At 44.7% G+C, this 25643-nt stretch overlaps 1 protein-coding gene across 1 annotated transcript in view; it reads left to right on the top strand.

The window, feature by feature from the left end:
• Positions 1–25643, top strand: part of LOC311106993 (1-phosphatidylinositol 4,5-bisphosphate phosphodiesterase beta-4-like) — a 155289-nt gene that overhangs the window by 15862 nt on the left and 113784 nt on the right. The window contains exon 3 of the mRNA XM_084149419.1: positions 12996–13070. The gene's annotated coding sequence lies outside the window, so the exon portion shown is untranslated. The remainder of the gene's footprint in view (positions 1–12995; positions 13071–25643) is intronic.

Here is a 25643-nt window from a genome sequence, read left to right as displayed (position 1 = left end):
GGAGCAGTGGAAACCATCTGGCAGTCCCAACGGACAAATCTGGGTTTGGCGGATGCCAGGAGAATACTACCTGCCCGAATGCATAGTGCCAACTGTAAAGTTTGGAGGAGGAATAATGGTCTGGGGCTGTTTTTCATGGTTAGGGCTAGGCCCCTTAGTTCCAGTGAAGGGACATCTTAATGCTACAGCCTACAATGACATTCTAGATGATTCTGTGCTTCCAACTTTGTGGCAACAGTTTGGGGAAGGCCCTTTCCTGTTTCAGCATGACAATGCCCCTGTGTACACAGCGAGGTCCATACAGAAATGGTTTGTAGAGATCGATGTGGAAGAACTTGGCTGGCCTGCACAAAGCCCTGACCTCAACCCAATCGAACACCTTTGGGATGAATTAACGCTGACTGCGAGCCAGGCCTAATCGCCCAACATCAGTGCCCGACCTCACTAATGCTCTTGTGGTTGAATGGAAGCAAGTCCCCGCAGCAGTGTTCCAACATCTAGTGGAAAGCCTTCCCAGAAGAGTGGAGGCTGTTATAGCAGCAAAGGGGGGACCAACTCCATATTAATGCCCATGATTTTGGAATGAGATGTTTGACGAGCAGGTGTCCACATACTTTTGGTGTATACTGTATACAATTTTTTTGTTTTGTTTACAAATCGATACTTGGAGTCAAATTATCGATATAATATCGTCAAAAATAATATTGTGATATAGAACTGTATCGATTTTTACCCCCATCACTAATATATGTAAAGTGTATTTGATAAGGAAAATATAGTTTATTTTTTTTCAGACTAGCAGAATAACGAGGCGGAGGAATAACAAGCCAAGCGTTAGCTACAGGATGGCCTGCTGCTGCCTTATTAGACTCCCTCAGGAGCTAATGGAGGGGATGATACACACACACACACACACACACACACACACACCAGTGTTTTCACACTGGCAGCAGTGCAGTGCAATTACAGAGGAAGAGGAGGAGGTTGTTTACTAAAGCAGAGGTTACCATTGACACCTTACTCCTTCCTACAACATACACACACAGACCAACACACACACACACACATTCACCCACACACCGATTTACCAGATGCATTCCCCAGCATTGGAACCACCCCCATGCAAATTAGCCAGAAAATAACCAAAACACAGCTTTTAAACATCTCTGTGTGTGTGTCTGTGTTCGTGACAGTGGTTACTAGTGGTGGTAGGTAGAAACAAGATGGGTCGAGAGATGACGGAAGGGGAGTTATGTAAACACAGAGCAATCAACACTTATAGTATACTCGTTACCAATATTCTATTCACAAAATACAAGGTGTCTAAAATGAAGACAATGCTGTGGACCAGGAGTGTTGGATAAAGTGTTACAAAACAGGTCCTTATGACAGTAACCCCAGACCAGACCTGACTCCCTCCCTGCACACTAATGTTGCTACTAATTAGACTGTAGAGGGGCAGAGGGGGCACTGTACAGTGGGGAAAAAAAGTATTTAGTTAGCCACCAATTGTGCAAGTTCTCCCACTTAAAAAGATGAGAGAGGCCTGTAATTTTCATCATAGGTACACGTCAACTATGACAGACAAATTGAGAAAAGAAAATCACATTGTAGGATTTTTAATGAATTTATTTGCAAATTATGGTGGAAAATAAGTATTTGGTCACCTACAAACAAGCAAGATTTCTGGCTCTCACAGACCTGTAACTTCTTCTTTAAGAGGCTCCTCTGTCCTCCACTCGTTACCTGTATTAATGGCACCTGTTTGAACTTGTTATCAGTATAAAAGACACCTGTCCACAACCTCAAACAGTCACACTCCAAACTCCACTATGGCCAAGACCAAAGAGCTGTCAAAGGACACCAGAAACAAAATTGTAGACCTGCACCAGGCTGGGAAGACTGAATCTGCAATAGGTAAGCAGCTTGGTTTGAAGAAATCAACTGTGGGAGCAATTATTAGGAAATGGAAGACATACAAGACCACTGATAATCTCCCTCGATCTGGGGCTCCACGCAAGATCTCACCCCGTGGGGTCAAAATGATCACAAGAACGGTGAGCAAAAATGCCAGAACCACACGGGGGGACCGAGTGAATGACCTGCAGAGAGCTGGGACCAAAGTAACAAAGCCTACCATCAGTAACACACTACGCCGCCAGGGACTCAACTCCTGCAGTGCCAGACGTGTCCCCCTGCTTAAGCCAGTACATGTCCAGGCCCGTCTGAAGTTTGCTAGAGTGCATTTGGATGATCCAGAAGAGGATTGGGAGAATGTCATATGGTCAGATGAAAACAAAATATTACTTTTTGGTAAAAACTCAACTCGTTGTGTTTGGAGGATAAAGAATGCTGTGTTGCATCCAAAGAACACCATACCTACTGTGAAGCATGGGGGTGGAAACATCATGCTTTGGGGCTGTTTTTCTGCAAAGGGACCAGGACGACTGATCCGTGTAAAGGAAAGAATGAATGGGGCCATGTATCGTGAGATTTTGAGTGAAAACCTCCTTCCATCAGCAAGGGCATTGAAGATGAAACGTGGCTGGGTCTTTCAGCATGACAATGATCCCAAACACACCGCCCGGGCAACGAAGGAGTGGCTTCGTAAGAAGCATTTCAAGGTCCTGGAGTGGCCTAGCCAGTCTCCAGATCTCAACCCCATAGAAAATCTTTGGAGGGAGTTGAAAGTCTGTGTTGCCCAGCGACAGCCCCAAAACATCACTGCTCTAGAGGAGATCTGCATGGAGAAATGGGCCAAAATACCAGCAACAGTGTGTGAAAACCTTGTGAAGACTTACAGAAAACGTTTGACCTGTGTCATTGCCAACAAAGGGTATATAACAAAGTATTGAGAAACTTTTGTTATTGACCAAATACTTATTTTCCACCATAATTTGCAAATAAATTCATTAAAAATCCTACAATGTGATTTTCTGGATTTTTTCTTTCTCATTTTGTCTGTCATAGTTGACGTGTACCTATGATGAAAATTACAGGACTCTCTCATCTTTTTAAGTGGGAGAACATGCACAATTGGTGGCTGACTAAATACTTTTTTCCCCCACTGTATGTGTGTGTGTGTGTGTGTGATTAGACAGAGAGCCCCAGACCTCATTAAGAGGCAGCCTTCCACCAATCCTTCAGGGACAGGGAATCATCTGCTCTATTCCTTTCACACTGGAGAACATCTAACTCTCTCTCTCTCAATTCAATTCAATTCAATTACAATTGCAATTTAAGGGCTTTATTAGCATGGGAAATGTATGTTAACATTGCCAAAGCAAGTGAAGTAGATAGTAAACAAAAGTGATATAAACAATAAATATTAACAGTAAACATTACACTCAGAAGTTCCAAAAGAATAAAGACATTTCAAATGTCATATTATGTCTATATACAGTGTTGTAACAATATGCAAATAGTTAAAGTACAAATGGGAAAATAAATAAACATAAATATGGGTTGTATTTACAATGGTGATTGTTCTTCACTGGTTGCCCTTGTCTTGTGGCAACAGGTCACAAATATTGCTGCTGTGATGGCACACTGTGGTTTTTCACCCAGTAGATAAGGGAGTTTATCAAAATTGGGTTTGTTTTCAAATTCTTTGTGGATCTCTGTAATCTGAGGGAAATATGTGTCTCTAATATGGTCATACATTTGGCAGGAGGTTAGGAAGTGCAGCTCAGTTTCCACCTCATTTTGTGGGCAGTGTGCACATAGCCTGTCTTCTCTTGAGAGCCAGGTCTGCCTACAGCGGCCTTTCTCAATAGCAAGGCTATGCTCACTGAGTCTGTACATATTCAAAGCTTTCCTTAAGTTTGGGTCAGTCACAGTGGTCAGGTATTCTGCCACTGTGTACTCTCTGTTTAGGGCCAAATATCATTCTAGTTTGCTCTGTTTTTTTGTTAATTCTTTCCAATGTGTCAAGTAATTCTCTTTTTGTTTTTTCATGATTTGGTTGGGTCTATTTGTGTTGTTGTTGTTGTTGCTGGGGCTCTGTGGGTCTGTTTGTGTTTGTGAACAGAGCCCCAGGACCAGCTTACTTAGGGGACTCTTCTCCACGTTCATCTCTCTGTAGGTGATGGCTTTGTTATGGAAGGTTTGGGAATCGCTTCCTTTTAAGTGGTTATAGAATTTAACGGCTCTTTTCTGGATTTTGATAATTAGCGGGTATCGGCCTAATTCTGCTTTGCATGCATTATTTGGTGTTTTTCGTTGTACACTGAGGATATTTTTGCAGAATTCTGCATGCAGAGTCTCAATTTGGTGTTTGTCCCATTTTGTGAATTCTTGGTTGGTGAGCGGACCCCAGACCCCACAGAGCACCATTAAATCCATTATTAAAAAATTGAAAGAAATGGCACCACAACAAACCTGCCAAGAGGGGGCCGCCCACCAAAACTCACGGACCAGGCAAGGAGGGCATTAATCAGAGAGGCAACAAAGAGACCAAAGATAACCCTGAAGGAGCTGCAAAGCTCCACAGCGGAGATTGGAGTATCTGTCCATAGGACCACTTTAAGCCATACATGCCAAAGAGCTGGGCTTTACGGAAGAGTGGCCAGAAAAAAAGCCATTGCTTAAAGAAAAAAAGAAGCAAACACATATGGAAGAAGGTACTCTGGTCAGATGAGACTAAAATTGAGCTAATTGGCCATCAAGGAAAACGCTATGTCTGGCGCAAACCCAACACTTCTCATCACCCCGAGAACACCATCCCTACAGGGAAGCATGGTGGCGGTAGCATCATGCTGTGGGGATGTTTTTCATCGGCAGGGACTGGGATACTGGTCAGAATTGAAGGAATGATGGATGGCGCTAAATACAGGTCAGTCTTCCAGAGATTTGAGACTGGGGCGGAGGTTTACCTTCCAGCAGGACACTGACCCTAAGCATACTGCTAAAGCAACACTCGAGTGGTTTAAGGGGAAACATTGAAATGTCTTGGAATGGCCTAGTCAAAGCCCAGACCTCAATCCAATTTAGAATCTGTGGTATGACTTAAAGATTTCTGTACACCAGCGGAACCCATCCAATTTGAAGGAGCTGGAGCAGTTTTGCCTTGAAGAATGGGCAAAAATCCCAGTGGCTAGATATGCCAAGCTTATAGAGACATACCCCAAGAGACTTGCAGCTGTAATTGCTGCAAAAGGTGGCTCTACAAAGTATTGACTGGGGGGGGTGAATAGTTTTGCACGCTCAAGTGTTCTGTTTTTGTGTCTTATTTCTTGTTTGTTTCACAATAAAACATATTTTGCATCTTCAAAGTGGTAGGCATATTGTGTAAATCAAATGATACAAACCCCCAAAAATCTATTTTAATTCCAGGTTGTAAGGCAACAAAATAGGAAAAATGCCAAGGGGTGTGAATACTTTTGCAAGCCACTGTACCTCACATTGCAGCCCAAATAAATGCTTCACAGAGTTCAAGTAACAGACACATCTCAACATCAACTGCTCAGATGAGACTGTGTGAATCAGGCCATCATGGTCTATTTTCTGCAAAGAAACCACTACTAAAGGATACCAATAAGAAGATGAGACTTGCTTGGGCCAAGAAACACGAGCAATGGACATTAGACTGGTGGAAATCTGTCCTTTGGTCTGATGAGTCCAAATTTGAGATCTTTGGTTCCAACCGCGTGTCTTTGTGAGACCCAGAGTAGGTGAACCGATGAGCTCCGCATGTGTGGTTCCCACCGTGAAGCATGGAGGAGAAGGTGTGATGGTGTGGGTGTGCTTTGCTGGTGATACTGTCTGTGATTTATTTAGAATTCAAGGCACACTTAACCATCATGGCTACCACAGCATTCTGCAGCGATACGCCATCCCATCTGGTTTGCGCTTAGTCCCACTATCATTTGTTTTTCAACAGGACAATGACCCAACACACCTCCAGGCTATATAAGGGCTATTTGACCAAGAAGGAAGGTGATGGTGCTGCATCAGATGACCTGGCCTCCACAATCACCCGACCTCAACCCATTTGAGATGGTTTGGGATGAGTTGGACCGCAGAGTGAAGGAAAAGCAGCCAACAAGTGCTCAGCATATGTGGGAACTCCTTCAAGACTGTTGGAAAAGAATTCCTCATGAAGTTGGTTGAATGAATGCCAAGAGTGTGCAAAGCTGTCATCAAGGCAAAGGGTGGCTACTTTGAAGAATCTCAAATCTCAAATTAATTTTGATTTGTGTAACACTTTTTTGGTTACTACATTATTCCATATGTGTTATTTCATAGTTCTGATGTCTTCACTATTATTCTACAATGTAGAAAATAGTAAAAATAAAGAAAAACCCTTGAATGAGTACGTGTGTCTAAACCTTTGACTGGTACTGTATAGATATATATTTGTATTGGTCCGTGGGCTTACAAAAGGAGGGGCTGCATGCCGCCAGTTGCCCATCCCTGATATACACCCTTGTATAGGCTACACCATACTGTACATGTGTCAGAATATGACATCCATGACATCCATTATGCTAGATTAGATCCCTACACAGCCCCATTCACAGGCCCCAAAGCCTAACCCCAACCTCTCATCGTATACAGTAAATTCATACTACACCATACAGTACAATACAGTTGAAGTCGGAACTTTACATACACTTAGGTTGGAGTCATTAAAACTTGTTTTTCAACCACTCCACAAATGTCTTGTTAACAAACTATAGTTTTGGCAAGTCGGTTAGGACATCTAATTGTGCATGACACAAGTAATTTTTCCAACAACTGTTTACAGACAGATTATTTCACTTATAATTCACTGTATCACAATTCCAGTGGGTCAGAAGTTTACATACACTAAGTTGACTGTGCCTTTAAACAGCTTGGAAAATTCCAGAAAATTATGTCATGGCTTTAGAAGCTTCTGATAGGCTAATTGACATCATTTGCGTCAATTGGAGGTGTACCTGTGGATGTATGTCAAGGCCTACCTTCAAACTCAGTGCCTCTTTGCTTGACATCATGGGAAAATCAAAAGAAATCAGCCAAGACCTCAGAAAATAATGCCTGAAGGTACCATGTTCATCTGTACAAACAATAGTACGCAAGTATAAACACCATGGGACCACGCAGCCATCATACCGCTCAGGAAGGAGATGCGTTTTGTCTCCTAGAGATGAACATACTTTGGTGCGAAAAGCGCAAATCAATCCCAGAACAATAGCAAAGGACCTTGTGAAGATGCTGGAGGAAACAGGTACAAAAGTATATATATATCCTACACTGCTCAAAAAAATAAAGGGAACACTTAAACAACACAATGTAACTCCAAGTCAATCACACTTCTGTGAAATCAAACTGTCCACTTAGGAAGCAACACTGATTGACAATACATTTCACATGCTGTTGTGCAAATGGAATAGACAACAGGTGGAAATTATAGGCAATTAGCAAGACACCCCCAATAAAGGACTGGTTTTACAGTTGGTGACCACAGACCACTTCTCAGTTCCTATGCTTCCTGGCTGATGTTTTGGTCACTTTTGAATGCTGGCGGTGCTTTCACTACAACTCACACAAGTGGCTCAGGTAGTGCAGCTCATCCAGGATGGCACATCAATGCGAGCTGTGGGAAGAAGGTTTGCTGTGTCTGTCAGCGTAGTGTCCAGAGCATGGAGGCGCTACCAGGAGACAGGCCAGTACATCAGGAGACGTGGAGGAGGCCGTAGGAGGGCAACAACCCAGCAGCATGACTGCTACCTCCGCCTTTGTGCAAGGAGGAGCAGGAGGAGCACTGCCAGAGCCCTGCAAAATGACCTCCAGCAGGCCACAAATGTGCATGTGTCTGCTCAAACGGTCAGAAACAGACTCCATGAGGATGGTATGAGGGCCCGACGTCCACAGGTGGGGGTTGTGCTTACAGCCCAACACCGTGCAGGACGTTTGGCATTTGCCAGAGAACACCAAGATTGGCAAATTCGTCACTGGCGCCATGACGTGACAGAGTCTGGAGACGCCGTGGAGAACGTTCTGCTGCCTGCAACATCCTCCAGCATGACCGGTTTGGCGGTGGGTCAGTCATGGTGTGGGGTGGTATTTCTTTGGGGGGCCGCACAGCCCTCCATGTGCTCGCCAGAGGTAGCCTGACTGCCATTAGGTACCGAGATGAGATCCTCAGACCCCTTATGAGACCATATGCTGGTGCGGTTGGCCCTGGGTTCCTCATAATGCAAGACAATGCTAGACCTCATGTGGCTGGAGTGTGTCAGCAGTTCCTGCAAGAGGAAGGCATTGATGCTATGGACTGGCCCGCCCGTTCCCCAGACCTGAATCCAATTGAGCACATCTGGGACATCCATCCACCAACGCCACGTTGCACCACAGACTGTCCAGGAGTTGGCGGATGCTTTAGTCCAGGTCTGGGAGGAGATCCCTCAGGAGACCATCCGCCACCTCATCAGGAGCATGCCCAGGCGTTGTAGGGAGGTCATACAGGCACGTGGAGGCCACACACACTACTGAGCCTCATTTTGACTTGTTTTAAGGACATTACATCGAAGTTGGATCAGCCTGTAGTGTGTTTTCCACTTTAATTTTGAGGGTGACTCCAAATCCAGACCTCCATGGGTTGATACATTTGATTTCCATTGATAATTTTTGGGTGATTTTCTTGTCAGCACATTCAACTATGTAAAGAAAAAAGTATTTAATAAGATTATTTCATTCATTCAGATCTAGGATGTGTTATTTTAGTGTTCCCTTAATTTTTTTGAGCAGTGTATATATCCACAGTAAAACGAGTCCTATATGGACATAACCTGAAAGGCCGCTCAGCAAGGAAGAACTCACTGCTCCAAAACCGCCATAAAAAAGTCAGACTACGGTTTGCAACTGCACATGAGGACAAAGATCTTACTTTTTGAAGAAATGTCCTCTTGTCTGATTAAACTAAAATAGAACTGTTTGGCCATAATGACCATCGTTATGTTTGGAGGAAAAAGGGGGGCTTGCAAGCCGAAGAACACCATCCCAACCGTGAAGCACGGGGGTGGCAGCATCATGTTGTGGGGGTGCTTTGCTGCAGGAGGGACTGGTGCACTTCACAAAATAGATGGCATCATGAGGAAGGAAAATGATGTGGATATATTGAAGCAACATCTCAAGACATCAGTCAGGAAGTTAAAGCTTGGTTGCAAATGGGTCTTCCAAATGGACAATGACCCAAAGCATACTTCCAAATGTGTGGCAAAATGGCTTAAGGACAACAAAGTCAAGGTATTGGAGTGGCCATCACAAAGCCCTGACCTCAATCCTATAGAAAATCAGTGTCCAGAACTGAAAAAGCGTGAGCGAGCAAGGAGGCCTACAAACCTGACTCAGTTACACCAGCTCTGTCAGGAGGAATGGGCCAAAATTCACCCAACTTATTGTGGGAAGCTTGTAGAAGGCTACCCGAAACGTTTGACCCAAGTTAAACAATTTAAAGGCAATGCTACCAAATACTAATTGAGTGTATTTAAACTTCTGACCCACTGGGAATGTGATGAAAGAAATAAAAGCTGAAATAAATCATTCTCTCTACTATTATTCTGACATTTCACATTCTTAAAATAAAGTGGTGATCCTAACTGACCTAAGACAGGGAATTTTTTAAAGGATTAAATGTCAGGAATTGTGTAAAACTGAGTTTAAGGTGGCTAAGATGTATGTAAACTTCCGACTTCAACTGTACGTGAGTCTAAGTAGTCTTTTCAACAGCAGTGCCTAGAAAGCATTGCTAATAGTTAGAGAGGTGGATGTCAGAGTATCAGCTCTCTCACCCCATCTTTCGCTAGCTTTCTAGAGCCTTGTGGCTTAGTCTCAAAAGTCTTACCTAGCATCTACTTTACCTTGAGTCCTCACCTAGTTTCCTTTCCTCGTCTGAGTCGTCTCCTCTCTGCTCCTTGATCACTGATCTGATCTGCCAGAGGAACTAATATGATGCTTGTATTTCTCCTGACCAGGAAAAACAAATGTCTAAGGTTAGGCCTATAGGCTACAGACTTGTCCTGATCAGGTCATGTGACCGGGAAATACTCCTGACCCTAGTAATACAGAAAGGAGAGAAGGAAATGAAGGGATGAGAGACGGACTAACATCCTTATTACATCAGCTCTTACCCCATCACTCACTCCTCTATTCCTCCTGCTCTCTTCACCCCATCACTCCTTCTCCACAGTCTATCTTTAGAAGAGCAATATTCAATATGGTGGCCTACTGACCCCTCCGTGACCTTCTCAGAACCCCAGCTGTCCTATGGGAGGCAGCTGGAGGGTGACGGGCGGGGCAGGATTTTCTCAGAGCTATGCTCCAATAAGAACACAGCGTTTGTATAAGGTCCCCTCAGAGCCGGCCTTAGTGCGGGAGGATGGAAGGAGTAGAGAAAACGAGAGCAGCGAAAGTGTGTGTGTGTCCCTCTCTCTCTCCATCAGTGTATGAGTAGGAACCTATACTCCCAGCAGGATGTTGCTGTCAGGACACGTCCTAATGTGACACATTCTGAGACGGAGACAGAGTCATTATCTGGAGACATGGGCTACTTCTCTCCTCTCTTGAGTTGTCGATAGTGTGTGTGTGTGCGTGTGTTTGTACATGTGTCTGCGTGTCTGTGAGGGAGAGAGAGACATTCTTCTGTCAAGGCTGGTAGTTTTAGTTTTATTGCTGTAACCCACAGCTCTATATTTCACTCCTGAAGTCTGCAGGTATTTCACCCTCTGTGTGTCTGTCGATACTGCGAGTGTGAGAAAGAGAACAGTAGGACTGAAAGGAATATGCTGTTTGAAGTGTGTGTGAGAGAGATAGAGAATGTAGGTGAGTGTACGTACGTTTGCGTGTTGAGCTCACGTGTGTTGTGATGTCCATGTGTTAGTCTCTTATTCCAGCCTACGCTGGTTTCCCATATGTGGCTGTGATTGATTTTAGAGCTGTGTGTCATGCCTGACTGATGATGTAAATCTCCCTCTAGCTACGTGTGTGTGTGTGTGTGTGTGTGTGTGTGTTAGTGTTCACTGGGAGGGAGATTACCAACCTCTTATCTGCTAGACTAATCAACAGGAATCTCTGCTTTCTGCCTGACACTTCACCTCTCTGATGATGTTACCTGGAATAACACTGGCTGGGCCTAAAAATAAACCCACTGTTGTGATTGATGGAGAGAGAGTTCTCTGTCTGTAGGGGGGGAAGAGAAAGAAAAGAGATTGATGGAGAGATGTCCTCCGTGAGAGAGAGAGAGAGAGAGGATGGAGACAGTGAGAGAGGGAGGGGGGGAAGGGAGAGGGAGGGGATGGAGACAGTGAGAGAGGGAGGGGGGGAAGGGAGAGGGAGGGGATGGAGACAGTGAGAGAGGGAGGGGGGGAAGGGAGAGGGAGGGGATGGAGACAGTGAGAGAGGGAGGGGGGGAAGGGAGAGAGAGGGGATGGAGACAGTGAGAGAGGGACGGGGGGAAGGGAGAGAGAGGGGATGGAGACAGTGAGAGAGGGACGGGGGGAAGGGAGAGAGAGGGGATGGAGACAGTGAGAGAGGGACGGGGGGAAGGGAGAGAGAGGGGATGGAGACAGTGAGAGAGGGAGGGGGGGAAGAGAGAGGGAGAGAGAGGGGATGGAGACAGTGAGAGAGGGAGGGGGGGAAGAGAGAGGGAGGGAGAGGGGATGGAGACAGTGAGAGAGGGACGGGGAAGAGAGGGGATGGAGACAGTGAGAGGGGGACGGGGGGAAGAGAGGGGATGGTGACAGTGAGAGAGGGAGGGAGAGAGAGGGGATGGAGACAGTGAGAGAGGGAGGGGGGGAAGAGAGAGAGAGGGGATGGAGACAGTGAGAGAGGGAAGGGGGGAAGAGAGAGGGAGAGAGAGGGGATGAGACAGTGAGAGAGGGAGGGGGGGAAGAGAGAGGGAGAGAGAGGGGATGGAGACAGTGAGAGAGGGAGGGGGGAAGAGAGGGAGAGAGAGGGGATGGAGACAGTGAGAGAGGGAGGGGGGAAGAGAGGGGGAGAGAGAGGGGATGGAGACAAGACTAGAGTTATAACATGCTTCAATAGGTGACTACCTTCTAAATACTGGTCAGAGTTATCACAAAAACAGGGAGCTGACTTTGAATGCCATCTTTTCATGAAAACAAGTCTTCCCATGACACTCATCCCCCTCTCTCTCTCTCCCCCCTTCTCACACTCTCTCTAATCCCTCTTTCTCCCCCTGTCTCTCACCACCCCCATGGCTTAGTACAATGTTTCCACCAAAACACTCACTGTCTAACATAAATATCAGCCTATACATGACATGCCTAGATTGCCTACCTTTTTTGGTGCCTGGCGGCTCAACAAACTGCTCTCCAACTGGAGAGGCCCGTAAAAGCCACTCTACTGAGTTGAACCGCTTGACGTGTTTAACATCTATCCTAACCTAACTATAGCCACATGGAGTTGTTTTGACGGGCTGTAGAGGAGGCCTAGTGACCGGCCTGAGAGTGGCAGAGAGGAGAGATGGATAGGAGAGGGGAAGAGAGGTGAAGTGAATTGCACACTGTTAAGGTAGAGATGCCCATTGATGACGATTAACTCTGGGATGCACTCTATTCCTCTCTCTCAATCTCTCTCCCCATCCCTCTATCTACCCCTGTCTCTCTCTCTCTCCCTCTGCTAATTGGCAGCTGCAGCACCAGTTGTGTGATCTTCCAGTTCATTTCCAGCAGTTATTCCTGGTTATCGAACATGTATTACCTTGCAGCTTGTTATTAAAAGTTGATTCTGCAGAAAGGCAGAGGGAGAGGTATGATTAAAATGTTCAAATGCAGCAGCCCAAATGCATTGTTCAGTATTTCATGTGTGAACTTAATCTCACTTCAGTGTTTCCCCCTGGAGGCATTAGAGCCATCCTCAATAATGAGATGTGTTATTACTGTAACTACTAGCAGAGAGAAAATGTATATCTCTCTCTTTCTCGCTCTCTCTCTCTCTCTCTCTCTTGTGTTCTCTCTCTCTCCCTCTCTCCATCTCTCTCTCTCTCCATACAGAACTGGTCCAGTGCTGTCCTCAGCTTTCCAGTGTGCTGCCCCCTCCTCCCAGTTCAGAGCCCCTCCATCTTTCTGGTAAGATCTATACTATTCATTTGGTTTGCTAATTTAGTAGCTAGTTAGCCATCAAGCTAAGTGGTTAGCTTCTTCCAAAATCAAGCATTTGCTTGGTAACAGCAGAATCCCCTCCTGGATCAAGAGCCTTGCTGGCTAATATTCATTTTGTGCGTGCAGCAAACTGTGAGTAGCGTTTTTGAGTTACTTATATACTTGTATTGTATAGGTCAGAAACTGTTCAAAATGTTCGTAATACACTCGTTAGCATTTAGTTAGCGTTGACTATGAGGATTCCTTATTACTTGTTAGCATTTTGTTAGCATTCTGGTAAGTGACGTTTTTTGGGCTTTGAATATTAGTACTTTTTTAAGAAATACCTGCAGTCAACTTGTGCACTAGGTAATAGATAACGCAGATCGCATTCATCATTTCGCCCATTAGATAATTGTTTATTATGAAGCTTACCCGGTTTGAGCCAGTCACATCAACGAGCACAATGGTAGCTTCGTGAGGTGAGTCACTCCTGCAGCGCAATTTAAGTGGGGTGATGAAGTTATACTTGTATGAAATTCACTACTAATGTTTGCCAGCTATATACAGTATCTTATAACTATTAAGTTAACTCTTCTCTCCAGCTGGGTTTTGCTAACTTGCTAATGTTAGCTAAGTGGCTAAAGTTAGTTTGCAAGATCAAGCTTCTTGGTAACAGCAGCAGAGACAATCCCATCCTGGATTAAGATCCCTGCTGCCTAATAATTGTTTTGTGCGTGCTGCAAACTGCGTTTTGAGATACTTGCATAACTTTTGAGCTGGGTTGTCTGTCCTAGTAGTAAATGTTTGCATGCGCTCATTAGCATTTACCTAGCATCTGCTATGAGAATTCCTTAGTACTTGTTAGCATTTTGTTAGCATTCTGGTAAGTGACGTTTTTGGGGCTTTTTTAACTTTTGAAAAAGAAAAATGTGCCCCTTGTGTGCACTACTGGTAATACAGTATATCCCGGGATGACACAGGCACGGTATGGACATCTGGATAGGGCCCAACCCTAGAGGCACCATGAGACCCAAACCACTGCTGGCAGCAGCGCAGGCCCCCAATAACAGACATTAGACAGGCTCTTCACACGAAAGAAGGGCGATAAGGGACGGAGTGAGAAAATCACAGTGCTGATTACAGAAATGATTGTAGTTGATATGCAGCCATTGTCAATGGTAGAGGGTGTTGCCTTCAATGCCCTAATGGCATATCTAGAACCCGACTACAAGATGCCATGTCGGAAAACCGTGATGGCCCTGATGGAGAAATTGTACAATGATTGCTCTGCAAGTACAAAGTGCAAGCTCTCTGTGATGAGTGTGATGGAAGGAGTCAGGCGCAGGAGGGTAATCACCGAATACAGAGTTTATTCCTTCGTGGACACACAAATGCGCTCAAATAGCGATCAACGAAACAGGCACAAGGGAAACTCTCATCCCTGGCAAAATACACTGTAACGGTAGAATCCAATAATACATAGGCACAGGGGAAATTCTACCCTGGCAACAATATGTTACGAGTAGCTCCACCGAGCTACACTACTCTCACAAATAACAATCACCCACAAGGACAAGGGGCAGAGGGAACACTTATACACGGACTAATGAGGGGATTAGAACCAGGTGTGTGTGATTGACAAGACAAGACAAAGGTGATGATGATTGGGGCGGCAGTGGTTAGTAAGCTGGTGACGACGAACGCCGAAGCCTGCCCGAACAAGGAGGGGAGGCAGCCTCGGCCGAAGTCGTGACACTCTCAAACACCCCATATGTGGCGTTAACAATAGATTGTTGGACGTCTATGAACACCAACACGCTAATATTACTTTTGGTTTTTACATTTGTCACATTCCTAGTGTGTGTGTGTATAGAAACTCCCCAGTGTGACAGGGTCTCTATAAATACACTGGGATCCCAGTCGGCCTGAACACTGCTACCAGGAGACCGGTGTGTTTGTGTGACGGACGCAGCCAATCAGTCCCCCCGGGTGGATGTGGCCGTGGCAGGGAGCGTTATTACAGGCCAACAGGTTACTATGGAGACCAGTGGCGTCAGAGAGGAGCAACATCTGTAGACGAGGCTTGTTTGTCAAGAAAGGTTTTTATCTCTATCTCTGTTCTCTCTCTATTTCATTGCCCTCTCTCTTTATCTCTCTCTCGCCCTCTCTCCACATGTCTTCTGCTCTATTATCTCTCTTTATCTCTACTGCTTGCTCTCTTCTGTGAGACAAAATGGAAAAACACTACCTAGAAATGTAATAATAAAGGTTTTTCGATCAGGCAGTGTTTGCTGAAGTGGAGCTCACATTTTTCTTAACATGTAGGTCATGTTTGTCTTTCCTGTAGTTCTTATCAAATACAGTGTAGGTAATGGTGATCAGTACGGTAGCATTTGGCTGACATTAGTAAAAGACGCTGATAGTAATGGCGTTTAAATTCCACTCACATTTAGCCACCAGTGGATCTGAAAGAAACCACTCCAAACAGTATACCACTAGGTTATCTGCCTAGAAATCTAGGATCTAGGACTACTTTAGTTAGTTATGTGTATAAATACTATTTGATCTGGCTACAATAGTTACATAATAAACCCACACAACACAGACACTCTATTTCAGAACCAGAAGCTGTCGCTCGGGGTCAGAGTCTCCCCCTGTGGACAGCCCTCATTCTGGGGAAGCATTTAACCCCTGCCCTCTCTCCCCCCCCCCTTGCTCTCTTCATCCGTCTCTCTATATGGCCATGTTGTATTTCAGAGGCTGGAAAATATGCTGTATTCTCCTGGCTGGTAAGGATCAGGAAGGCAAACAAGTTCCTCTTTTATAAATACTTATTTGGGCAGGGGGAGAATTCTGAGGTTTTGTAGAGCTTTCCCTGGAGCGAGAGAGCCCCCCCCCTCTCTCTCTCTCTCTCTCTCTCTGTCTCTCAGTTCTCTCTCGCTGTCTTTCAAACAGACACACACACACATAGACACATCCTCTCTCTCTCTGAGGGGGTCATGCTGGAACTGGAAGCAAAGGGGGACAGAGGAGAGAGAGAGGGGAGGGAGAGGGAGAGAAAAGGAATGGGACAGACCTGCAGCAGGCCGTAGCGTAGCACGTCTGTCTGTTTGTCTGTCTGTCTATTATTAGTCTGTCCAGTAACGTAGTACACTAATGACTTGTCCATGGGGAAGCAGGGTAAGTATATCTAGGGGATAATGAAATTCTCCTCAGTTGGAATCCAGGCTGGACCCAGGATCCACTGTTTCTACTGGGGCTGGGAGGTCGCTGGCCCATTTTGTGTGTGTGTGTGTGTCTTCGTGCGTGCGTGCACATGTTCTGTGGGATTCTGACCATGTTTGGGCAGGGCTGGTTGAGGAGAACCCAGAGAAGAGAGAGTGTGTGTGTGTGTGTGTACCAGCACAAGCTGAACACTAGCCCTCCTTATCTGGTCTAAATGAAAGACCGAACCTTTCCTCTACATGACACACACACACTAGCATGCACAAACACACACACAGCTAGAATTCCTCTTGAACTGAGAAGTATTTGATAGCTAAGAATGATGCAACATTGTACACGGGGTAAAATGGAAGCAAAGTTGCATTAAACCACGGTAACAACATTCTAACAATAGGCCAACTACGTATTTTCATAATTCAGACTACATATCCCATGATGCTTCCCACTGTCATATGAAGGCCACTGGGGAGTGAAGCTCCTAAATGGAGACATTCTCTCATGCAGTTGTGTTTGCGCCTCTACTCATTTACATTTTAGTAGACACGTTTATCCAGAGTGACTTATTTTTCACCTAGCCGGCTCAAGGACTCGAACCAGTGACCTTTCGGTTACTGGCCCAACACTCTTAACCACTAGGCTACCTGCCGCCCACTCTGGACTTTTACTCTAGTCTAAGGGTTTACAGGCATTCCCCAGAGACATCTCTCCTCCAACATCATCAGGTAGAATGTCAGCATTCAACCCCAAAATAACAATTGTGATTGTTATTGATTTAAAATGGTCTATTAACTTAAATTGTGAAAATAATGATAATGCCCTTTTAGTGTAAGAGCTGTTTGAAAAGACCGCCTGAAATTTCTGTCTGTTTTGGTGGGATGGAGTTTTTGCTTGCCTGGCGACATCACCAGGCGGTATAAATGAATAGACCAATAACAAAGAGAGTTTCAAACCTCTCTGCCAATAATAACAGCTAGTTTTCAGGGAGGGAGGGATTTATATGAGTTCATCTGCTTCCTTTGTCTACTGTCAGGTCGGAGTGTGTGCGTGTGCATCTGAGTCAGCAGCAGTATGGTCACAATGGTCAGCGTGTGTGACTTAAAGACTGCAAGTTTCCGTCACAAAATTCTTGAATCAAACTGCATGATACTTAGCTACACTATATAAGGAAAAGGTTGAAATGCTAAAGGTGCCCGCATACTAGGTTGGGTATGCTCCTAGCAGAACTCATCTAGGAGAAGCAAACGTCTGTGCCTCGCATACTTTGCTTGAAAACGGACAATATTACTGTTTGTCCCTCTTGAGACGCCGTAGCATCAACATAGCCAGCATACACTTCCTCAAAATAGTCAGAATTAATCTAAGATAAATCAAGAAATGTCATTAATTTTGACGTTTTTGCCGAAGAGGTCTTAGTCACGCAATTTTACATCTAACTAAGATGTTTTGTTGCAGTATTTCTCAAGTGAAAAATATGCATGAAAACTAGTCGTCTCTCGTTGAATGACAAACACACACTTCATTGAAGAATCCCGTCCATAGTTCCCACTCCTACTAGGAGTAGTCCTGTTGACCAATCACTGACGAAGGGGTGTAGACTTCGGCTACCGAACTTCGACAATCCTCAAGAAAATAAATTGTGTGCGCGAAAGCCAGGAAAAAAAACCCTGCCGAACACAAAAACGAACACAAACGTAATGCGACAAGGTAAGACTGAAGTAGTGATACTTTTCTTGCTCCTGTCATTTCTAAATGCAATATCTTTCCTACTGTGGCCTCTGTATCCTCTCTAGATAGAAGGGGCCTTGTGTAAAGCCAATCATATTAGCTCTGTATCATAGTCCTATTGAGAATGCTGTACCACACTAGCTCCTTTCTCCAGTCCCCTGTAAGCCAGAGCTCTGAGGGGGATCCTCTCACACACACACACACACACACACACACACACACACACACGCAGAGAGAGCCCAGAGAGAGAGAGCCTGAGGGATCAGAGAACCCTCAGATGACACTCAGACACACAGAAGAGAGGAGCTGAAATGTGGAGTAATTGATGTGAGCTACATTTTCACAGCTCACCTCTTCCTCCTCCCACTCTTCTCATCTCCTCTTCTCCCCCTCCTCTCCTCCTCCTTTCTCCTCCTCTCCCTCCCCTCCGTGCTCTGCTGTTTGACTTGCATAAGCATCAAATGTAGGCCTACCATAGCTCATCTGACCTGTTTCTCTCTATATGCCACATGGACCTTAGATCACCCAGACATTGACCTAAGTTCAAATTCGGTTTGCTATGGCCTTGTGGACGGGGATGGCGGATGGGCCATGTGGTTCACATGTTCAATCCCAGTGCTAGGCACTTGATTTTAGTTTTTTAGTTTTAACCTTATCCCAAACCTTAACTCTTACCTTAACCATTCAGAATTAATGCCTAAACTAAACCTTCTAAATGTTTATGGACAAACTTGGGATTCTAAAGGGAGACTGTGAGAGCTTGTGGAGTGGAGAAGGTTAGGATTTGATCCTAAATCTGTGCCTAGGTGTCTTACAGTAGCAGAACAGGTTGGATTGGTCTCGATTAACGTTAAGCGGCACTAGTTAAACAAACACACATCTACATACACACACACACACCGGATCTTCATCTATTTAGATAAAGTGTGTGTTTGCTCTTCTTAATTGGACTCAACCTCTCCTGTATACTCTCTTGTTAAGTGGCTAAACGACATACAGAACCGGATGCCACACACACACGTTGTTACCGAGACATTGATTTTGTGGTTATTTCTGTTGATTGCACAGACAATCAGTTGTTATGAGAGCCATAAAACTAGTGTATCCCACTGCATGCTTCTCTCCCGTGGTTTCCTGCTGAATTAAGGGCCACTTACGGCCTAAGGAAACACTGACATTTTATGGTAACATTTTGCCTGATTTCCATGGGAATTATTATGATACAGTAGGTAAACATGTGACGAGTACTGCGTATATGAAGAGGCAGGACGCAGACATTAACAAGGTCAGGGTTTACTTAACAATGACAAAGAGATATAACAAAGAGTAAACGACACGAAGCTAAACAATCACACACAACATCATACAGAACAGTCCAGGGCTAAACAGGGCTGGTGATGAGATGATGAGGTGCAGGTGCGCTGGAGGTGATTAGGGTGCGTTGGGTTTCCATTCCGGTGTTGCTGAGGTGGTGCGCTCAGACCTGTGGCTCAGTAGACCGGCGAATCAGAGTGTGGAGGGGAGCAACGGGAGGAGACGTGACACACATTAACCCTAGACATAACGTGATTCTGTCTGAGCTCATTTATTATAATGTAATTTCACATACTGTAGCCCCTGTCCACTCCATCTATTACTTCACTCCAGCTAATAGTCCACTCCATTTATTAGTCCACTCCATCTATACGTCCACTCCAGCTATTAGTCCACTCCAGCTATTAGTCCACTCCATCTAATTGTCCACTCCATCGAAACGTCCACTCCATCTATACGTCCACTCCATCTATACGTCCACTCCATCTATACGTCCACTCCATTTATTAGTCCACTCCATCTATACGTCCACTCCATCGAAACGTCCACTCCATCTATACGTCCACTCCATCTATACGTCCACTCCATCTATACGTCCACTCCATTTATTAGTCCACTCCATCTAATTGTCCACTCCATCGAAACGTCCACTCCATCTATACGTCCACTCCATCTATACGTCCACTCCATCTATACGTCCACTCCATCTATTAGTCCACTCCATCTATACGTCCACTCCATCTATACGTCCACTCCATCTATACGTCCACTCCATCTATACGTCCACTCCATCTATACGTCCACTCCATCTATACGTCCACTCCATCTATACGTCCACTCCATCTATACGTCCACTCCATCTATACGTCCACTCCATCTATTAGTCCACTCCATCTATACGTCCACTCCATCTATACGTCCACTCCATCTATACGTCCACTCCATCTATACGTCCACTCCATCTATTAGTCCACTCCATCTATACGTCCACTCCATCTATACGTCCACTCCATCTATACGTCCACTCCATCTATACGTCCACTCCATCTATACGTCCACTCCATCTATACGTCCACTCCATCTATACGTCCACTCCATCTATACGTCCACTCCATCTATACGTCCACTCCATCTATTAGTCCACTCCATCTATACGTCCACTCCATCTATTAGTCCACTCCATCTATACGTCCACTCCATCTATACGTCAACTCCATCTATATGTCCACTCCATCTATACGTCCACTCCATCTATACGTCCACTCCATCTATACGTCCACTCCATCTATTAGTCCACTCCATCTATACGTCCACTCCATCTATACGTCAACTCCATCTATACGTCCACTCCATCTATACGTCCACTCCATCTATACGTCCACTCCAGCTATTAGTCCACTCCATCTATTAGTCCACTCCATCTATACGTCCACTCCATCTATACGTCCACTCCATCTATACGTCCACTCCATCTATACGTCCACTCCATCTATACGTCCACTCCATCTATACGTCCACTCCATCTATACGTCCACTCCATCTATACGTCCACTCCATCTATACGTCCACTCCATCTATACGTCCACTCCATCTATTAGTCCACTCCATCTATACGTCCACTCCATCTATTAGTCCACTCCATCTATACGTCCACTCCATCTATACGTCCACTCCAGCTATTAGTCCACTCCATCTATACGTCCACTCCAGCTATTAGTCCACTCCATCTATTAGTCCACTCCATCTATTAGTCCACTCCATCTATACGTCCACTCCATCTATACGTCCACTCCATCTATTAGTCCACTCCATCTATACGTCTACTCCAGCTATTAGTCCACTCCATCTATTAGTCCACTCCATCTATTAGTCCACTCCATCTATACGTCCACTCCACCCATATCCTTGTTTCTAATGTCTTCTCTATGTCACATTTATAATGCTTTTAGAATAGAAAGATTATAATTTTTTTTGGTAGGAACTATTTAATTGTAAAGAGTCCATAGCCAGTTGCTTTAGCTTTGTGCTAAACATTTACATTTTGTTGAAGCTTGACACATTATAGGCAGTATGTTCTTCTGTAGTAGCAAGGTTGTTCTGCCCCAGTAGAACCCTAGCATGAGTTAAGATTGTGTGTGTGTGTGTGTGTGTGTGTGTGTGTGTGTGTGTGTGTGTGTGTGTAAACAGAACACACCTTTCTCTGTTGGTTTAGTTAAACAGCCTTTTTAGTGTACAACCTCCGGCATGGGCAACCGCTAACCAGGATACAGGTACACACACACACACACAGACATGCCATTCACATTCTTAAGCCCTGTATACATGGCCCTGGTATAATACACCAGATCTCAGGGGAACAGTGAGGGAACAGCGGGAGAGACAGGAGGGAGCAGGACCCAGGAGCCAACACTAAGGCCACCCGGCCCCGATATGCATACATACATTTTTAATATATAAAGACCTGTTCTGAACCGACCCGAGGACAACTAGACCCGTTCCATATAGAGCTGGTCGGATTCAGACCCGAAGCTCGTTTATTAACCGGAGCTGATAAAGCGTGAGAGGAGGGAGAGAGGTGCCGCTCTAGCATGCGGGGAGGGGCCGTACTGTGAGAGAGTGACACAGGGAGGAAGGAGAGACGAGAGATGGCAACCAATCAAGCCGACTCGCGCTATAGCAGACTAATAGCTGCCACAGCTAGGTTATTTATCATCAAATATGATTAAGTAGTACCTGTCTTGACTGCATCAATCTGGGAGAAGCTAGTTAAGCTAGCTAACGTTAGCTAGCTAGGCAAACTGAGGCTGCAGTGCATGTGCTTTCTAATCATACAGTTACAAATAACAACAACTCCATTCAGAATATTAAGTAGCAGCCTACCTGTTGGCTCTTTGGTCCTTGTAGCCTATACTTCTCCTTTAATCTTTAACTGCAGTTGGAGGGTCACACAGATAGTTTCTTGGTAGTCTTAAACAAATCTACTTGAAACAAAAGTATACACCTCACACACATGGTTATGGTCTTTGAAAAAAGTAGACACCTGTACCATGTGTTCCATTTTGAGTTTGCATCCCAATATTACACTATATACAGTGGGGGAAAAAAGTATTTAGTCAGCCACCAATTGTGCAAGTTTTCCCACTTAAAAAGATGAGAGAGGCCTGTAATTTTCATCATAGGTACACGTCAACTATGACAGACAAATTGAGAAAAACAAATCCAGAAAATCACATTGTAGGATTTTTAATGAATTTATTTGCAAATTATGGTGGAAAATAAGTATTTGGTCACCTACAAACAAGCAAGATTTCTGGCTCTCACAGACCTGTAACTTCTTCTTTAAGAGGCTCCTCTGTCCTCCACTCGTTACCTGTATTAATGGCACCTGTTTGAACTTGTTATCAGTATAAAAGACACCTGTCCACAACCTCAAACAGTCACACTCCAAACTCCACTATGGCCAAGACCAAAGAGCTGTCAAAGGACACCAGAAACAGAATTGTAGACCTGCACCAGGCTGGGAAGACTGAATCTGCAATAGGTAAGCAGCTTGGTTTGAAGAAATCAACTGTGGGAGCAATTATTAGGAAATGGAAGACATACAAGACCACTGATAATCACCCTCGATCAGGGGCTCCACGCAAGATCTCACCAGTGGGGTCAAAATGATCACAAGAACGGTGAGCAAAAATCCCAGAACCACACGGGGGGACCTAGTGAATGACCTGCAAAGAGCTGGGACCAAAGTAACAAAGCCTACCATCAGTAACACACTACGCCGCCAGGGACTCAAATCCTGCAGTGCCAGACGTGTCCCCCTGCTTAAGCCAGTACATGTCCAGGCCCGTCTGAAGTTTGCTAGAGTGCATTTGGATGATCCAGAAGAGGATTGGGAGAATGTCATATGGTCAGATGAAACCAAAATATAACTTTTTGGTAAAAACTCAACTCGTCGTGTTTGGAGGACAAAGAATGCTGAGTTGCATCCAAAGAACACCATACCTACTGTGAAGCATGGGGGTGGAAACATCATGCTTTGGGGCTGTTTTTCTGCAAAGGGACCAGGACGACTGATCCGTGTAAAGGAAAGAATGAATGGGGCCATGTATCGTGAGATTTTGAGTGAAAACCTCCTTCCATCAGCAAGGGCATTGAAGATGAAACATGGCTGGGTCTTTCAGCAAGACAATGATCCCAAACACACCGCCCGGGCTTCGTAAGAAGTATTTCAAGGTCCTGGAGTGGCCTAGCCAGTCTCCAGATCTCAACCCCATAGACAATCTTTGGAGGGAGTTGAAAGTCTGTGTTGCCCAGCGACAGCCCCAAAACATCACTGCTCTAGAGGAGATCTGCATGGAGGAATGGGCCAACATACCAGCAACAGTGTGTGAAAACCTTTTGAAGATTTACAGAAAACGTTTGACCTGTGTCATTGCCAACAAAGGGTATATAACAAAGTATTGAGAAACTTTTGTTATTGACCAAATACTTATTTTCCACCATAATTTGCAAATAAATTCATAAAAAATCCTACAATGTGATTTTCTGGATATTTTTTCCTCATTTTGTCTGTCATAGTTGACGTGTACCTATGATGAAAATTACAGGCCTCTCTCATCTTTTTAAGTGGGAGAACTTGCACAATTGGTGGCTGACTAAATACTTTTTTCCCCACTGTATACATCAGCGGTTTCTTTAAATAATGTTGATTAATTATGAAATTATGAAAAATATTAATAATATTCCACCCATGAGGGCGATTTGGTCATTTGACTGCAGGAAAGGGCTACCTTTTTAATTCCGTCATTTTAATTCCATCTTCCATTGATTAGATATCTCCTAACTTTTGCTCCACACGGAGGCTCTAAGACTGTAGCCTATTGCCGCTTTGATGACTCATGATTGGCCAACACTCCACTCTCGTGAAAACCAGCAGCATAAATTATAAAATGTCTCTCTCTCTCTTTACTACAGTAGTCCCCTTCTGATCTGTAGGGGCCCTTCCGGACAATTCAGTAAAAATTACACATACCCGAGACCCGTGACAATCATATCAGATCCGACCAAGACCCGGGACATTATTTACAATTTTGGATCTGGGGCCGTTAGGGTCCCAGGTCGGGTCTCGGGTATTCAGGTACAGTTGGATCCGTGAAGACCTTTAGTGTGCACGCATAGAGGCGGACCTTACAGGCCCCAGGTGGAAGGTAAAACGCTTGGTAAGGTTGTTACAGTGTATGTGTGTGTGTGTGTCTGCCTGCCTGTCTGTCTGTCTGTCTGTCTCTCTGTCTGTGTGTATGTTTGTGTGTTGTACTGATGTTTTACTGCGAGCGAATAGCGAGCAAAACTGTTATGATTGTATTGTAGAACATTAGGCTACTGCATAATCAATGCTTGACAAGTGTCCAATATGTGGGTATTGTTGCTGTCAGCTGTACGGCTGTGGGACTTGCTGCTGTAAAGAAATGTGATTGGTTTTCTGTGCAGCCTCGTAAAAGGTATTTTAGCACTGTGACCTGAGATGACTTGGAATACTGGTTGAATCCCAAATGGTACCCTATTCCCTTTATAGTGCACGACTTTTGACCACGACTCAGTCACAGTCAAGAGGATTGGATTGGATAGTTAGGATCGATGATTGTACTGAAGCTGTTGTGGAGGAGCGCAACAGAGCTACTGCAGCCAGGCAAACCTTAGAGCAGGGGTGGGCAACTTTGATGGGGGCGGGAGCCACAAAAAAGGAAACTCATCATGAGGGGCCGCAGGGATCGTGGTACTTCTTAATATAAATCCACTACCGTTCTATAATTCCACTATTAGTTTGTGTTTCTTACATCTGCAAACAGCTCATTTGTCTTTTCTTAGTAAGTTGGGCATAAATCTTGTTAGCCACTAATGCTAATCGCTAGCTAGCTAATAAATGTACTGAGTCAGAGCAAACGCAACTAGCTATACAGCCTGATAATACCAGTGATGGTGTAGACCTACATCTGCATGTTTTTTTGTACAACAGTATCTTCTAAATCAAAGAGGAATAAGCGACGCAAGAATATGTTAGCTACATGAAGTAGCTAAGAGAGAACTTTCAATGTAGCCAAAGATTATATGGTCCCCTAGGAAACACTTGTCAACACTTTGGTTCCTACCCTGTCACAATAACGCCTCCCTGGTTTTTTCATTTGTTGTCATGTCAAACACTGTATTCAATGTGCCTACTATTATATTCTAACTATAGAATTAGAATAATCATTATATTTCCATGATTCCAACAGTTCACCCAAGTGTTTTGCTCTA

The sequence above is a fragment of the Coregonus lavaretus genome, assembly GCF_964263955.1.
Source record: "Coregonus lavaretus genome assembly, chromosome: 31".
In the NCBI taxonomy this organism is placed as follows: Eukaryota; Metazoa; Chordata; class Actinopteri; order Salmoniformes; family Salmonidae; genus Coregonus; species Coregonus lavaretus.
The sequence above is the reverse complement of the archived record's forward strand: the minus strand, read 5'-3'. Positions and strand labels throughout refer to the sequence as shown.